We start from the raw sequence: 5,025 nt of genomic DNA on the forward strand, positions 1-5,025 counted from the left end.
AGTGGGATGCCATTTCCTTCTCCAGAGGATCTTCCTGATCCAGGGATTGAACCCAGGTCTCCCGCATTGTAAGCAAGACACTTTACTGTCTGAGCCACCAGGGAAGTCTGAAGATGCAAGAAATGCTTACCAAATACCTACAAGAATTAAAGACAAACAAACAGTGATGAATAATACACTAGAAGGAAACAATAGCAGAATAACTGAAGCAGAAGAATGGATAAATAACCTGGAGGACAGATGGTGGAAATCACTGCCACAGAACAGAGTATAGAAAAAAGAATGAAAAGAAATGAAGATAGCCTAAGAGACTTCTGGGACAATATTAAAGGCACCAATATTCACATTATAAGGATCCAGGAGAAGAGAGAGAGTAGGGACCTGTGAAAATATTTGAAGGGATAATAACTGAAAACTTCCTTAACATGGGAAAGGAAATAGTCAATCAAGTCCAGGAAGCACAGAGAGTCCCAGGCAGGATAAACCCAAGGAGGAACACACTGAGACACATAGTAATCAAACTGACAAAAATTAAAGGTAAAGATAAAATATTAAAAGCAGTAGGGGAAAAAAATGACAAAAAATATACAAGGGAAGTCCCATCAGGCTGATTTCTCAAGGGAAACTACAAGCCAGAAGGAAGTGGCATGATATATTTAAAGTGATGAAAGAGAAGAACCTACAACCAAGAATACTTTACCCAGTAAGACTCTCATTCAAATTTGATGGAGAAATCAAAAGCTTTCCAGACAAGCAAAAGTTAAGAGAATTCAGCACCATGAAACCAGCTTTACAACAAATGCTAAAGGAATTTCTCTAGGCAGGAAACACAAAAGAAGTAAAAGTTTTACAGAAAATAAACTCAAAACAATTAAGAAAACAGTAATAGGATCATACATATCTTAAATGTAAATGGATTAAATGCAGCAACAAAAGACATAGACTGGCTGGGAGGATGAAAACATGTGCATGTATGCTCTTCCACTTACCACCTCACTCTGCTTGACCACCCCCAAATTGTATGTAATTATTTTATATTGTTAAGTTAATCATGTTCCCATTATGGTTTGCAATTACAATTATCTTTTATTTTTTGTCTGGCTATTGATTGTGAAAACTGATAAACATCTTTCACTATTGTGATTATGTACCTATTATTCACTTAACACCATTGTATATGATTGGTCAAAGAAAAATAATAGAACTCTATATCAGTGGCCACAGACTGGAAAAGGTCAGTTTTCATTCCAATCCCAAAGAAAGGTAATGCCAAAGAATGCTCAAACTACCACACAATTGCACTCATCTCACACGCTAGTAAAGTAATGCTCAAAATTCTCCAAGCCAGGCTTCAGCAATATGTGAACCGTGAACTTCCTGATGTTCAAGCTGGTTTTAGAAAAGGCAGAGGAACCAGAGATCAAATTGCCAACATCCGCTGGATCATGGAAAAAGCAAGAGAGTTCCAGAAAAACATCTATTTCTGCTTTATTGACTACGCCAAAGCCTTTGACTGTGTGGATCACAATAAACTGTGGAAAATTTTGAAAGAGATGGGAATACCAGACCACTTGACCTGCCTCTTGAGAAATTTGTATGCAGGTCAGGAAGCAACAGTTAGAACTGGACATGGAACAACAGACTGGTTCCAAATAGGAAAAGGAGTATGTCAAGGCTGTATATTGTCACCCTGTTTATTTAACTTATATGCAGAGTACATCATGAGAAATGCTAACTGGAAGAAACACAAGCTGGAATCAAGATTGCCGGGAGAAATATCAATAACCTCAGATATGCAGATGACACCACCCTTATGGCAGAAAGTGAAGAGGAACTCAAAAGCCTCTTGGTGAAAGTGAAAGTGGAGAGTGAAAAAGTTGGCTTAAAGCTCAACATTCAGAAAACGAAGATCATGACATCTGGTCCCATCACTTCATGGGAAATAGATGGGGAAACAGTGGAAACAGTGTCAGACTTTATTTTGGGGGGCTCCAAAATCACTGCAGATGGTGACTGCAGCCATGAAATTAAAAGACGCTTACTCCTTGGAAGGAAAGTTATGACCAACCTAGATAGCATATTCAAAAGCAGAGACATTACTTTGCCAACAAAGGTCCATCTAGTCAAGGCTATGGTTTTTCCTGTGGTCATGTATGGATGTGAGAGTTGGACTGTGAAGAAGGCTGAGTGCTGAAGAACTGATGCTTTTGAACCATGGTGTTGGAGAAGACTCTTGAGAGTCCACTGGACTGCAAGGAGATCCACCCAGTCCATTCTGAAGGAGATCAGCCCTGGGATTTCTTTGGAAGGAATGATGCTAAAGCTGAAACTCCAGTACTTTGGCCACCTCATGCAAAGAGTTGACTCATTGGAAAAGACTGATGCTGGGAGGGATTGGGGGCAGGAGGAGAAGGGGACTATAGAGGATGAGATGGCTGGATGGCATAACTGACTTGATGGATGTGAGTCTCAATGAACTCCGGGAGTTGGTGATGGACAGGGAGGCCTGGCCTGCTGTGATTCATGGGGTTGCAAAGAGTCGGACATGACTGAGTGACTGATCTGATGTGATCTGATGTCACCAAAACTATGATTTAATAGGAAAACCTGTAATCACTTTTTAAAGCCCAGATGCATATCAGAATTATCTTGAATTTTTTTGAAAAATACCAAAGCCCAAGTATTGCTTTTTTTCCTCCAGAGCTCCAGATAGGTCTCTAATGAACAGCCATGTTTAAAAACAGTGGGTTATATGATGATCTTTTACTTTTATCAGGTTTGTTTCACTTTTTGTATTTCATATTCAGTGCTCTCATTTCATTTAGTTTATGTTTTCTAATTTCTCCATCTCTTCTTTTTTCTGATATTCTCAAGGCTTTATCAAGCCTTGAGAAGTCGCTCAGTCGTGTCCGACTTTTTCGACCCCATGGACTGTAGCCTACCAGCCTCCTTTATCCATGGGATTTTCCAGGCAAGAATACTGGAGTGGGGTGCCATTTCCTTCTCCAGGAGATATTCCCCACCCAGGGATCGAACCCAGGTCTCCTGTATTATAGACAGATGCTTTACCATCTGAGCCACCAAGGAAGTCATACATGTAATATATATATTTTAGAAAACTTACATATTTTTGCCTAACTAAAAATTTTATTATATTTTGATTCCACCTGTTTGACTTCATATGAATAGAATGCTAGGTTTATAATTAAAAAATAGATCTGCATCAAGCAACAAAGGTTTACTGTATAGCACAGGGAGCTATAGTCAATATCTTGTAATAACATATCATTTCAGTTCAGTTCAGTAGCTCAGTCGTGTCCGACTCTTTGCGACCCCATGAATCGAAGCACGCCAGGCCTCCCTGTCCATCACCAACTCCTGGATCTCACTCAGACTCACGTCCATCGAGTCAGTTATGCCATCCAGCCATCTCATCCTCTGTTGTCCCCTTCTCCTCCTGCTCCCAATCCCTCCCAGCATCAGAGTCTTTTCCAATGAGTCAACTCTTCGCATCAGGTGGCCAAAGTACTGGAGTTTCAGCTTCAGCATCATTCCTTCCAAAGAAATCCCAGGGCTGATCTCCTTCAGAATGGACTGGTTGGATCTCCTTGCAGTCCAAGGGACTCTCAAGAGTCTTCTCCAACACCACAGTTCAAAAGCATCAATTCTTCAGTGCTCAGTCTTCTTCACAGTCCAACTCTCACATCCATACATGACCACATGAAAAACCATTGCCTTGACTAGACGGACCTTTGTTGGCAAAAAAATAACATATGTGCATATATATAACTCAATCATCTTGCTGTGCATCTGAAGCATTGTAAGTGAACTATAATGAAATATATATTAAGAGAAAAAAATCCTAATTTCTCAAGAGGAAAAAGTGGGAAGCTGAAAGTCACTTCATCCAAGAACTCAGAAGTGTCAGTCATCTGCCTACTGAAGCAGCCAGATGGACCAAAAGAAAAGAACCAGACCCTACACTGGTGAGTATAATATAAGAATGCAAAATGAAGACTTACTGAGTGGCAAAATAATTGGTGTTGACATCCTTAGTGAGATGTATTCAAAGAGAAAAGCAAAGAAAATTCAAATGTTATGTGGTAGTTTCACTCTTTGTATTACTGTTTTATGCTTTCATCATTAGATAAAAGAAATTGGTGATTATAGTAACTTTGTTAGGAAGCCAACATTTTTACTTAGAGTGATAATGTTTCACTGAATTATTAAAGAAATATAATTTGGATGAAGAATAAAAAATGGAGGTAGGCATACTTCAATGTGAGGCTAAGTTAGAAACATTAATATAAACTAACCACTAAACCATTCAGGTATGACCTAAATCAAATCCCTTATGATTATACAGTGGAAGTGAGAAATAGATTTAAGGGCCTAGATCTGATAGATAGAGTGCCTGATGAACTATGGACTGAGGTTCGTAACATTGTACAGGAGACAGGGATCAAGACCATCCCCAAGAAAAAAGAGATGCAAGAAAGCAAAATGGCTGTCTGGGGAGGCCTTACAAATAGCTGTGAAAAGAAGAGAAGTGAAAAGCAAAGGAGAAGAGGAAAGATATAAGCATCTGAATACAGAGTTCCAAAGAATAGCAAGAAGAGATAAGAAAGCCTTCCTCGGCGATCAATGCAAAGAAATAGAGGAAAACAACAGAATGGGAAAGACTAGAGATCCCTTCAAGAAAATCAGAGATACCAAAGGAACATTTCATGCAAAGATGGGCTCGATAAAGGACCGAAATGGTATGGACCTAACAAAACCAGAAGATATTAAGAAGAGGTGGCAAGAATACACAGAAGAACTGTACAAAAAAGATCTTCACGACCCAGATAATCATGATTGTGTGATCACTGACCTAGAGCCAGACATCCTGGAATGTGAAGTCAAGTGGGCCTCAGAAAGCATCACTATGAACAAAGCTAGTGGAGGTGATGGAATTCCAGTTGAGCTATTCCAAATCCTGAAAGATGATGCTGTGAAAGTGCTGCCCTCAATATGCCAGCAAAT

At 39.5% G+C, this 5,025-nt stretch overlaps 1 non-coding gene across 1 annotated transcript; it reads right to left on the reverse strand.

Moving 5' to 3' along the window:
• Positions 1-3,015: 3,015 nt before the first annotated feature.
• Positions 3,016-3,087, reverse strand: TRNAY-AUA. The gene has a single exon. It is a non-coding gene; the product is annotated as a tRNA-Tyr (tRNA).
• Between the last annotated feature and the right edge of the window lie 1,938 nt (positions 3,088-5,025).

The sequence above is a fragment of the Bubalus bubalis genome, chromosome 15 (assembly GCF_019923935.1).
Source record: "Bubalus bubalis isolate 160015118507 breed Murrah chromosome 15, NDDB_SH_1, whole genome shotgun sequence".
Classification (NCBI taxonomy): domain Eukaryota; kingdom Metazoa; phylum Chordata; class Mammalia; order Artiodactyla; family Bovidae; genus Bubalus; species Bubalus bubalis.